Below are 13,410 nucleotides of genomic sequence, written 5' to 3'. Positions count from 1 at the left end.
CCACTCTTCTCCCCACCCCCAGCCTAGCCCTCAAAGAGCCCAAGTCTGGCGGAGACAGAGCTGGACACAGATCCCCCGAGCCCTGCAGCATCAGGGCTTGGCTAGAAGGAAGGCAGAGGCTGGAGGACTCCAGGTGTTTGTCTAGGGCAGCTTCCTGGAGGAGGGATGTTACAGCTGGGGTTTAGTGGATATGTAGGAGCTTATTAGGCAGAAGGCATGGAAGGGATGACCAGGCTGAGGGAACAGTGTATGCGAATGCTTGGAGTCCAAGCGACACTATTCCCATTTCACAGAGAAGGAAGCTGAGATTCCAAGAGGAGGTGATTCCATGGTTCTGAAACCTGGTCCTTTCTCCTGTACCAGCCAACCAAGACCTGAGCTTCTGGGAGGGAATATGTTCCCTCTTAGCTGTGACCCTGTGTCCTGGGAGATATTTTTTTTTTAATTTCAAAGTAGATTTTATTGCAGCCCAAATAGTAGAATTAACTATACATAATAAACTATGTATATATGTATGTATATGCACATACATTTTAAGTTATAGGAAATAACAAAGGGAACAAGATTTTCTAGGAAATAAAATTTATTTTGGCAGATAGTGTTAAAGTCATAACTCAACATCCTTAATTTTATATAAGTATGACACATTTTCTTGTCTTCCTGTGTCCTAAGTCACCAGACCTACTGCTTTATCAAACTGATACACTGAAGTTAAACATTACTCACTTCACTTACACTGAGTCTGAAAAGGGGTTTTCACCTCTGTTTCTCACCATCGGCACTGTGGTGGCGGGAGCCGTCCTCCAGGCCCTGGTGGCTGAGGCTGAGGTGTCTGATGGGGGCTGCAGGGAGGGACTGGGGTCAAGGTTCCAGCTGGGGTCTGAGGCAGGGTTGCCTGCCCTGCCTCTGTCTTACCCTCTGGCTTCAGGGAGGTTGTCCACACCCTCCCTGCCCTTGGAGGGGCCAAGATGCTTCAGGACATCAGTGCTCCAGGACCGTTCCCCCGAGAAGAGCCAGCCCCTGCCTGCTTGCCTCGTTCCTTCCTTGCCGGTTCAGGTTTGGGGCTTTTGTGCACAACACAGGGAGGGCCAGTGGGGTGAGAGATGAGGGAACTGTGGTTTTGGGTCTCCTCTTTCATGTTTTTCAAGAGGCTTGAGCAAAACATGGAACTCTGTTCAGTAAATCAGTGCTGCCTCCGTGGGGCCACTTGGTTCTGCTGGTTGGAGGACACGAAAACGTGTGGCAGAGGGACTCAGACAAACACAGACACACGAATATGTACATGAATATTCACAGCAGCATTTTCACAGTAGCCAAAAAGTGGAAACAAACCAAATGCCCACTGATGGGTGAAAGATAAACAAAATGTGGTCCATCGTACAAGGAAATATTAGCCACGGAAAGGAATGAAGCCCTAACACACGTTACAACCTGGATGAACCTCAAAATCGTCCCACTGAGTGAAAGAAGCCAGGCACCAAAAGTTTATGATTCTATGTATATGAAATGTCCAGAACAGGCAAATCCATCGAGACAGGAAGAGGACTAGTGGTTGCCAGGGCTGGGGGAGGGGAGTTGGGGAGCGACCGCCAGTGGGAACAGTTTCCTTTCGGGGTGATGGAAACGATCTACAATTAGATACTGCTGGTGGTTGCACAACTTTGTAAATTCACAAAACGCCCCTGAGTCGTCCACTTTAAGATGGTTCATTGTATGCCATGCGAATTTCACCTCAATTAGGAAAAAGAGATTTTTAAACTGCATGGCAGTGTCTTGGAGGGGGTTTCTGGGTGGTTGAGAAATTTCAGTGCTGAACCCTTGTGCTCTCTGTCTTCTGATTTTCTTGGCTGAGGGTGGGACTGGCTCCCCCGCTGTGCAGACGCTGCTCCGTAGGAAGGCCTGCTGCTGGAGCCAGGGCGGCGGCGGCCCCTCCTCTGCTGTACTGAGGTCCCTGCCGATGCCGACGCCTGACGGCTTTAGCTCTGCCCGCCTGCAGGACCCTGAGCTGCACACGCCCTGCCTCAGGTCCCCTCACAGAATCCTCCCTGAGAGGCAAGGGTCATTGCGAACCCATTTCCCAGATGATGGATTGAGGGTTCAGATGCCTTTGGTGACCTAGCTGGCAAGCGGCTGAGTACCAGTCATGCTCAGGTCCGGCTGGCTTCCGCGCCGTGCCTCTCAGATTCTCACTGTCAGATCTAAAACCCGTGGTCCGTCCCTCTCCAAGCAGTGGCATGGTGGGGGCTGCAATGTGACCACATGCCTCCAGACACGCCCACTCACGTGGCTGGGCTCCTGCCGCCCTGGGCTTCTGGGAAGTCGTGCCAGGTGCAACCTGTTTCTCTTGGAAGCGAGCAGAGCCAGGAGTGGGATGGGAAATGCTCTCCCATGCAGGCGGGGTGGGGGACGGGCTATGCGGGAACTGCAGAGGGGCTGGGAACGTTCTGGGCTTTGCAGAGACAGGGGCAGCCTGTAGTTTCAGGAGCTGGGATGTACCAGTCCCTGCTGGGTGACACTAGGCATATCATTTCTGCTCTCCAGCCTCAGTTTTCTTCTATGAAATGGGCTTTACAATAGCCACTGCCTCTCAGAACAGATCCAAGGAATGGATGAGACCATTGAAGGGGTTCAGCGAGGGGAAGCCCTGCTCTTCAGGTGGAAGTTGGGACAGGAAGGACAGTTTGGGTCCTGGATGGGATGACTGAGAAACACTCTGGGTTTAAAGGCAAACAGTGAACAGTTTGGCAGTTCCTCAAAAAAAATTGAAAATAGATTGCGACAGATGAATGGATAAACAAAATGTGGTATATGTGAAGGGTGGAATACCATTCAGCCTTTAAAAGGAAAAGAATTCCAACACCTGCTACCAGCATAGATGAGCCTGGAGGATGCTGTACTGAGTGAGAGAAGCTGGTCACAAAAGGACAAATACTGCATGATCCCACTTATGTGAGGTCCCTAAAGCAGTCAGATTGGTAGAGACAGGAAGTTGAATGGGGGTTGCCAGGGACTGGGGGAAGGAGGGAAATGGAGAGGCAGTGTTTAATGGGGACAGAGTTTCAGTTTTGCAAGGTGAAAAAGTCCTGGCGATGGACGGTGGGGCTGGCTGCGCGACAATGTGAATGTACTCAATGCCACAGAATGGTATACTTAAAAATGGCTAAAATGGGAAATTTGAAGTTATTTGTATTTTGCCACAGTTTTTAAAAAAGCAGCAAACAGCCTGATGAGCCCTCCTGTTGGAGCTGCTCTGGGCTGACTATTCTGGAGGAGGGTTACCAGGTTTGGCCTTCTGACTAGAGGACTCCTCACCCAGCTGCCTGACAAACTCCAGCTCATCCTACAAAACCCAGCTCAAATATCTCCTCCTCCAGGCAGCCCTCCCTGATCTCCCAAGTAGATCCTAGCTCTGCTATTGGGCCTCCCAGCCCCTCCTCTGGCTCAGCCCTGGCCTCTCCGAGATCTGGAGATCTGGGTCTGGCTCAGTCAAGGGGTGAGGCTGAGCTGATGAGAAGTTGAGGAGTGGGAGCCCTGCTTGGAGGGTGGGAGAGTGGGGACAGCAGCAGGGAAGGGGGGATTAGGAGACCAAGACCCTTTGCTCAGTAAGCATTATGGATGGCCCTTCTCACACCTGCCATGTGCCCTGAGGAGCCCCTAGTGTGGGAGACAGAGCAGGACACACAGCGTGTGATCAGGACGGGGGAAGGGGCGGAGAGGGAGGGGGGACCTTTGTTTCTGGCTCAGTGACACTGGAACCTGGCCTGGCACTGCGAGGGGAGCTGGGGGCCCTGGGGGAGAGGGAGGGGCAGAAAGGGCCATCCCTCAAAGGCTGCACTTAGAGAGGGTACACGTGTGTCTGCATGTTACAGGCGTGGGTTGCATGTATTTTTCTGTGTTGGGTGTGTCTGTTGTCAGCGCGTCTCTCTGCGTGTCAGTTGGGTGTGTAGTTGTGCTATAAGTGTGCACTGAGTGTTGTGTGTACGTGGTCTGTGTCTCTGCAAGTGTGATACATGCATGTGTGAGACACCCATGGGTGTGCACGTGTGGATGTGGCATTTTTGAGGAACTGAATCTCCTGGTCGGATGTTTGCTTCCCAGAGGTTGTGGGAGGCCCCTACATGCCATCCTCAGCCCTACGACCTCCCCACCCCAAGGACCCAGGGACCCAAGGTTTCTCGGCTCCCCAGCCACCAGGGGAAGCTATGAAAACCTAAACCTTCCGTAGCTCCCCATCCCCTTCTCCGGGGGGACCTGGTCTTTGTTCTCCCTGCCATGCCCAGGTGGCTGCGTCCTGCTCGTCCTAGACCCCAGCCTCTACAGTGAGTTCTCTCAGGCGTCTCCCCGCCCCATGCCCTCATGCAGCCCCCCTGTGCCACGAGCGTGGAGTTATCTGTCACCCCCACCTCATGCCCCCCACGGGAGGAATTTTGTTTGTCTGGTTCAGTTGCCTCCCTGCACTGAGAACAGGGCTTGGCACACAGCAGGTGCTCAATAAATACCCAAATGAATGAATGAACAAGGGTGGGAGGAAGGGCTAGCGAGGGCAGAGGAGCCAGACGGGGCAGGGACGTGCCTCTGGGTCAGGGGAGGGATGCTGAGAAGTCACCCAAACGCCTACACTGGGAAGTGCGTGGATTTAGAAGTGCCACTTTGGTGTGACAAGAGGCACATGCCATGGGCGGTGGGACCTGTTGGGAGCCGGAACCATCCAGTGGAGACACAGTGGCCTAGGCTTGGTGGGGGCAGGAGAGGAGGTGAGAATCAGGGCAGGTGAGATTCAGGAGGTGACGGAGCAGAGCATCACTGATGAGGAGGGTGAGCCTCGATGGCCTGTCTGTGCCACGGAGGAGCTGGGCTGGTGCTTACCCATGTAGGACAGGGTGAGGAGGTGAAGTAGGGTGTTGGGTCCTTCTGGGGGCCCCTCGACTCTGTGGTCATTTCCTGGGAGACAGGAGGACCTGGAGACAGCATCTTCGTTTCAAGATCAAGCTGAGAGAGACGTTCCAGCTGAGGGGATGGAGATGGAACAGTGAGAGGAAAACAAAGGGAGATGGTGGCGCAGAAGCCAGGGGCAGAGGGGGCTGCTCCCAAAGAGGGTGTGGTCAGCCCCCCACTGGTACCCCTGGCAGGGAGCTTGGTGACAGGCGTGGAGTCTGCACTGCGGTGGGTCTGAACCTGCACAAACCACAGCCCCGCTAGCAGGACTGGAGTGAAAAACCTGGGAACGCTCGGCGCTGCGGAGGCTGTGGAGCAAGTGGAACTCTCTCTCGCTGCTGTGGGAGGTTAAATGGTACAGGCACCCTGGAAGACTGTTTGGCTGTGTCTGCTGAAGCAAACATAGGTCTCCCCCATCCCCTGTAACCCAGACCTCCCACCCCTGGGTATTGACCCACAAGAGATGCAAGCATGCCATGGACCCAAGACCTGGACATGCATGCTTGGAGTGGCTCTGGACACAACCCAAACACCCATCAAAAGAACTGGGAAAACAAATGGCAGTACAGTTGCACTGTGGAATAGTATACAGCAAGGAAAAGGGATGGAGGATGTGGGTGAATCTTGCAGGTACAAGGATGAACAGAAGTGGTCAGGTCCAAAACAGCACACACTGTGAGTCTGTGTATCTGAAGTTCAAGAACAAGCCAAGGGAACCCATGATGTGAGCCTATCGGATCATGGTTGCCTCTGGGAGGCGACCTGTGGGAGCCTGCCTGGGGGAGGGAGGGGTGTTATGTGTCAATTGGAGCTTAAATAAAGATGTACACATCTGTTTTTTTCTTTAAAAGGAAGTGATTTCTTTTTTTAAAACTAAATTCTTTTGGTGGGGGTGGGATTAGATTTACTTATTTATTTAATGAATGGAGGTCCTGGGGACTCCAGGACACTGAGAACTGAGCCCAGGACTTTGTGCATGCTAAGCACGTGAGCTACAGCCTCCCCCCAAGATGCATCAGTCTTAGAGTAACCTGTAATTCTAGCACAGGGAGCTGTATTCAATATCTTGTGGCAACCTATAACGGAAAAGTATGTGAAAACAAATCTATGCATGTATACGAGTGACTGACACATTATGCTGTACACCAGAAATTGACACAACATTGTAAACCAACTAAACTTCAATTTAAAAAAAACGCATGAAGCTATACACATCAGATCTGAATATTTGGCCCATTTTGCAACATGTGTGTTATATCGCAATCCAAAGGTGAATCTACACAGTCACTAAAACCAATTTGGGCAGTACTTTAAACACATGAACTATCAGTAGCATTAAAAACATGTTGCGGGGGGTGGGCAGGGGGAGGGAATAGCTCAGTGGTAGAGCGCAGGCACAGTATGCATGCGGTCCTGGGCTCAATCCCCAGGACCTCCATTAAAAAACAAACACACAGACCCCGGGGATGGGGATGTGAAGCAGAGTGTAGATGCTCTGAGACTTGGCAGGGTAGGGAGGCTAGGGGGTGATCACTGAAAAGAACTTATCAGAAGTTTCCAGGCATGGTATTCCCAGTTTGGCCAGGAGCCATGACCTTTTAGCCTTATAAAACCAGTGAAATTCGTCAAGATATTAAACATGGAATTCCCGTAAGATCCAGAGATTCCACTCCGAGGTATATACCCCGAAGAACTGAAGGCAGGGATTCAAATAGATATATTCACACCCATGTTCATAATAGCTCTGTGCACATGAGCTGACACTGGAACAACTCGTGTCCATCGATGGATGAATGGATAAACAAAATCTGGTAAGCCCACACAGTGGAATATTATTCAGCTACAAAAAGGAACGAAGGCCTGACACAATACAACGTGGATGAACCTTGAAAACATCACGCTGAGTGAAAGAAGTCAGACCCAACAGACCACACACATAGTGTGTGATTCTGTTTATGTGAAATGTCCAGAACAGGCAAATCCACAGAGACAGAAGGCAGGTTAGAGGCTGCCAAGGACTGAGGGAGGGGGCGGGGAGTGGCTGCTCGTGGAGATGGGTTTCCTTGTGAGATGATGGAAAAGTTCTAGATTAGATAAAGATGGAGGTTGTGCAATATGGTGAAAACGCGGACTGCAGTGGAGTTGCCCACTTTACAGCGGTTAACTAGATGTTGTGTGAATCTCACCTCCACTGAAACAACAGTGGATTGGCAACAGCAGTCAATTTAGAGGCTTGTGCCTTCTAAACGGATTTTAGCCCCTCATGAGGGCAACTGAGTAGTTCCTACTTGGTTGACAACGACCTAGAACTTCCTTTCTTCGAACAAAATGACATGTCAAAGCCCCATGTGGACACAGAAACAGGCCGAGAGAGGGTAAGGAGCCTGCTCAAGGTCACACAGCATGGGGAGCCAGGCTGTGCGGCTTAGTTTTGGGCCGGGACTCCCAGGTGAGCTTGGGCGGGGGGCAGACTCAGTTCCCCCTCTGTTGAATAGCTGGAAGTGGGTGAGGGGTGCCTGCCTGCTCTGCCCCAGTCAGCCCCCACCCCCACCCCAGAGGGCAGCTAGAAGGATCCAGTGGGTAGCCCTGGGTATAGGGCACCCGTCCAGGTCTGGTGGCCTGAGGACTGCTCCAGCCTCTTTGGGCCTCAGTTTCCCCATGTGTACAGAGGGGCTGCAGGCTTCAGGCAGGGACTGGGCCACCTGCGGTGAGCTGAGTTTCCCTGGATTTGGAAGGGTCAGCCTGACCCCTGGCTGGCCCTGACATGCTCCTTCTAGCCAGGACAGGCTGCCCAGTGGGGGTCACAGGCACCACCCTGGGATCAGGGCTTCCAATACTCCTGATGACCCTCCAGGATAACAGGGGTCTGGGGCACCCCTGTGCTCAGAGGCCCCCAACCCCAGGCCTCTCCTGCCCACCTTTCTCTGTGGCCTTGGTCCCCAAGCGTTTATTTCTGGCTGGTGGGCGCCCCCTGGTGGCCATGACTCACAGAGCCTTTTGCGCACCTCCACAGGTCCCAGTCCCAGCCCTGCACTGCTCTGGACTCTGGGGACCCTTCCCTTGGCAGGGGGTGGGGGTGCTTCTAGGCAGATAAGGGACACAAGAAAATGTGGAACAAAGAACAGTCTTATGTAGGGACAAGCTGGCCTGGCTGGGAAGGGATGAGATTTGAGTTGAGCTGTGAGTGTCAGGAAGGAGGTAGCCAAGAGATGGCTGCAGGAGGCAGAGGGACCTGCAAGTGCAAAGGCTCCGAGGTGAGAACAAGCCTGGGGTGAGGTGGGGCGGCGGGAGCAGAGGGAAGGAGGGCAAGAGTGGAGGCCAGAGAGGGGCCAGACCCACAGGCGAGGAGGGAGGGTTTTGCTCTGAAGGCACTGGGGAGCCATGGCAGGATTTTGAGAGGGGTGGGACATGATCTGAATTACAGTCTTTATTAAGAGTGATCTTGAGCTGTCACAAAATCACTGGTGATAGTTTAGCAACTAACCACATAGGTCTTTTTTTTTTCAACTTTTGTCACTTTATTGTTAACCAATGAATGTTACCCAAAATTATAGATGTAACTATAACTTAATTGTACAACACAAAATTATGCTGATGGTAAAAGCCTGTTGGAATTTACCAAATATTCGTTAATAAATTTTTACATTGCTATATGATCATGTGCTTTCAACTGCTAATAATAAAAGTTATAATTGGTTTAATGAAAACTTATATTGCAATAGTTGTTCCTGTTTAGAAAAACTTACACAACTTTAAAAATGAATTGAATCCATTTTAATCCTCATCTACAAGTAGTAGATGTAAAATTAGTAAAATTAGCAAATATAACTGCTAATTTTTCAACACTGATACCAAACAGAAAGAATAAAACTTGATAGATGCACTCGAGGCCCATGACCCCTGGCTCAGCCGGAGCACACTGTCTAGAATTTGGAGTTAGTCTTTCCCTTACATGATTTTATATTTTATTACATATTATGTGGCCATAAACATCAAAGTGTTGTTTTAAGTGATTTTAAACTTTGTATAAATAAGGGGGAAAACATCCTCCCGCAGTTTGCTTGTTTCATTAACAAAGTTTATCTGTGTTTATGAGTATTTTTAGTTTATTTTTAAGCCTTGAAAACATGTTTATAACATGCGCACAGAAAGTGTTTACAGTGCATATTTTCTGTGAACTGTCACAATGTAGAACTTTCCCATCATTCCAGAAGGTTCTCTCCTGTCAGGAGCCTGCTGGCCCTGGAGGCAATCGCTTTTGCTCATGCCTGTGATCCGTTCTGTGCTGGTTTGGGGTGGGTCTTTGTGCTTTTTTATTATTTTATGCATAATATTCCCTTGTGCAGACGCCCACCACTTGTGTTTCCGGTCTGGGGTTATCATGTGCAAGGCTGCTGTGAACATTTGAGTCCGTGTCTTTTTATGACACAAGTGCTCAGCTCTCTTGGGTGGATGTGTAGGTGTGAATTGCAGGGTCACAGGCGGGGTAAGTGATCAGCTTTGTCTGAGCCCACTGGGTGTAGCTGAGAGATGTGGCCGTGTCAGCACACCCAGCCCAAGGCTGATCACTGAGTGAGCATGAGATTCACCTGGATAAACGTGCAACTGTTCTGCCCTTATAACCGAGCAAGACTCTATGGGGTCTTCCCGGGACAGATCCCTCCCCATGTCCTCTGCGGCAGCTCCTCTCTGAAGTACTCGGAAAATAGTACCTCATACACCTTTCCTGAGTTTTTCAGATGCTAAAAATCACCACTAAATGGAAGAAATTAACTGCTTGATGATCACGAGTACATGGCCCCCAGACCTTCTGGCGCCTAAGGATTGAGCACCATCAGCCAATCGGAATTGTGCACAGCTGGTCACGTGCCCGGGGACGCCCCGCCCTCAGCAGGTCTTTAAAAATGCTCAGCTGAGACCCTTTGGGGAGTTTGGCGGTTTTGGGGGCATGAGCCACTTGTTCTCCTGGCTCAGTCCAGCAATAAACCTTTCTCTGCTCCAAACTCCAATGTTTTGGTATTGTTCGGCCTCACTGTGCATCAGGCACATGAACTTGCCTTTGGTAACAATTTTGGCGAAGCCAGTCCCAGAGTCTGTGTCAGGGGCAGGTCGACCCTGCCCAAGGGCAGCCCCTTCCCTGGGTCCCCTGCAGCTGCCGAGCTCACTTTGCTCTGGGGAACCAGGGAGAACTCCCCCTGACAGGCATTGGCCGCCCCAGGGCACAAGCCTGTTTGGGGCCAAGAAACATCACCGGAGCTGCGTCCACACTTGGTATCGCTTGGAGGGCGAGTCACCCCAGCCCCTGCAGGCTGGGAATTCTCCGCAATCCATTTGGGCTCATTCCCACTGGGAAGTGAGCTGCTCTGTGCTCATGGCGAGCCCCTCCGGACCTGTTCTCTTTCAAGAGCTGGGCCCGTCTGTTCGGAGGCCTCTGTCTGGGAGTGGATGTGGAATTTTCAGACAACAGCTCCTCTGACTTTCCGTCTGTGTGACCGTAGTTTATTTATTGTCTGTGTTTCTGTGCGTATCGTTTCAGGGTGAGCCACTCCAGCTTGTGTGCTGTGGGGAAGTTCTACCCGCTCCACCTGGGCTCGTTCCCTTCTGGGATGTGAGCCATTCTGCGCTCACTGGGAGCCAGGCTGTTCTGGAAGCCTCCATCTGGGGGTTGAAGTGGAATTTTTTGGGCTACACTTTGTGGGGCTATGTTTGGTGTGTGTGTGTGTGTGTGTGTGTGTGTGTGTGTGTATGTGTATCAGTACTTGCACTGGCCGGATGAGACGCCTTTGGTGAGTAAGGGGCTCGCATGCAATGACCCCAGGGTGTCCTTCCCTCCTGCGTTGGCCCTGCCTGGGGCGGAGCACTGGTCGGGATTTCCCCTTTCCAGCGCTAGTCTTTTATTCAGCTTCATCTCTGGGGAAGGGCCTGGGGTTCTCCCCGCTTGGAGTGATGGGGCACTGGTTGGGAATCCTCCTTTTGGGAACTGTGACCCTGACAGACCATTTTGGATTGCTGTTTGCTTAATATTTGATAACATCAGCTGTGAGTAATTAAAAGCTCTGTTCCATCTTTTTTGTTGTTGTTTTGGGGTTTGGGTTTTTTTTTCTTTTTTTTCGGTTGGGGAGGTAATTAGATTTCTTATTTTTTTAATGGAGGTACTGGGGATCAAACCCAGGACCTTGTTCATGCTAAGCACACACTCTACCACTGAGCTATACCCTCCCCCGTTTCTATCTTATAGCCCCCCTAGGGTATATTTTGCAAAACTGGGAGATCTTCAGCTATGCTCCCATAAATGAAAGAAAATGATTTTTATTATTTTGGTGGGGGAAGGTAATTAGGTACTTATTTATTCTTAGAGGAGGTACTGGGGATTGAAACCAGGACCTCATGCATGTTAAGAATGAGCTCTACCACTGAGCCACACCCTCCCCCCAAAATTGATTTTTTATTGTAGTACTGTGTGGGCTCAGTGCTCCCTGAGATCTGGAGAACAATGGCCCCTAATGGCTCTGCTGTTTTATCAAAGTGGGGCTTTTACCTTGGAAGCGGGTGGGGGGGGGTGTATGGGGGGTGAGGAGGGGCACAATGTGTCTCTGGGTACCTGAGTCCAAATCCTGTTCTCTCTGTCTTGCTGATTGTGCTGAAAGTGAGGCATATGAATGTGAGTGGATTTCATATATATGTATATAAAACTGTTATTTCTTTAAACCGAAGTGGCTATTTGGGAACCGTTAAAAATAATCCCCGAAAATTGCCAAGTTGGATGGATTTTGTAAAAGCGGTTGGAGTGAAGGAATCTGCATTTCTATTCCTGTGCCTTTGAGATGAACAGGATCTACCTGGGCTCTCAAGAGGGAAAAAAAGTTTTTAGACTCGAGTGGAAAAACTGCGAGACCTCTGGTTCTGTCTTTATGTTAAAAAAAAAAAACTTGTAAGTGAGCTCTGTTTAATTGATGTAAGTTTAAGTGCTTACAAATTAAGCACTCATGAGTATAAAAGCAGCTAGGCAGAACAGATCTCGGGGTCACGCCATCTGGGAAGTAAACGTTCAGTACTGAACTGGTATCAAAGCTAGCTTAAGCTTGCTGGTATAATCAACATAGACATACCTCTTATTATACCTGTGTTTACTGAAGGTTAATGAGTTCATGAGTTTGTCAGCAGAAAGAAAAAAATTACTCGGTCTGATGAAATTCTTATAAGTGAATTAAATGCAAACGAGGTAAGAGCTTTTGGGGGAACTCTAGAAATAGTTGTGTTTTAGGAATGTCTACTTAAAGATGCTCTCTCCAGAGATTTGGTAATTTGAAATTTTAGAGTTGTGCTGGATTGGGTTAAATGATGGAAGTTTATTGAATAAATAGCTAGGCCATTTCCGAACAAAGTAAGATACTGAAACATTCACTAGAAATAAAGATTGCTAAGAATTGAGGATTCTATTTTAACTATGTAATTGAAGCTACTAAAAATAATAGGAGAAACATGACAGTAGGAAAGCAGGATATATGTCTTGAGGAGAGAAAGATATGAGGAATGGAACTGCATTTTGTTAAGGGAAAAGTGATTTGGTCCTAGAGCTGGTTTTCCAGATGGGAAAATAAGGGAGAAACTAATACAGATGAAGACAGTTGTGGGAAGTTTGTAGAAAGGGAGCCCTGAAAAAGGAGTTCTGGGTGGGAGAGGATATAGCTCAGTGGTAGAGCATGTGCTTAGCAGGCATGAGGTCCTGGGTTCAATCCCCCAGTGCGTCCATTAAAAATTAAAAAAAAAAAAAAAATTACCCCCCCAGGTAGTTCTGTGCATGATCAGGCTGAGATTAAGTTGAACTTAATTAGGTAAATGAATTTTGTTATTAAAAATAGGCTGGTGCAGGACTGGATTTGGTTCCACCCTATTACGAGAACAAGTTTACAGCGGGGCGGGGAGGGCACAGCTCAGCGGTAGAGCGCGTGCTTAGAGTGCAGGAGGAGGGGGTGCGGTGTCTGCTGCGGGAAGACAAGCTGCCTCTCCCCTCGTGCCTAATAGGATGCCCTCTCTGGTTCAGGCAGCGTTCCTCAAACTCCAGGGTGCACGGGAATCACGCACAGAATCTGTTAGCTGGTATCCTGGGCCCCATCCCCCGACTCTGCTTGGCAGGCTGGTGGGGGCCTGTGAATTCGAGGGGATGTTGATGTTGCTGGTATGAGGACCACACGAGGAGGCCCACTGGGTGGGGGGCGGATGGGGACACGCAGTTGGTGAGCGCAGGGTTGGGGGTCACAACAGTCACCTCAGCTAAGAGGGATGAATTTCGTGTGCTGCCCCGAGGAGGGCCAGCCCTGGTGTCCAGTGCAGTGGCTCTGCCGTCCCACTGCTTGCTCCCGTCTTCCCGTGGGGAGCTGGTGCCACCACACGGGGCCACACGCAGGTGGTATGAGCCTGCACCTCCCCCGGTCACCCAGCAGGAGTCGGCATCACGCCGCATCTGACAGAAGG

This window comes from Camelus dromedarius, chromosome 27, assembly GCF_036321535.1.
Source record: "Camelus dromedarius isolate mCamDro1 chromosome 27, mCamDro1.pat, whole genome shotgun sequence".
Classification (NCBI taxonomy): domain Eukaryota; kingdom Metazoa; phylum Chordata; class Mammalia; order Artiodactyla; family Camelidae; genus Camelus; species Camelus dromedarius.
This window is presented reverse-complemented; position numbering follows the sequence as displayed.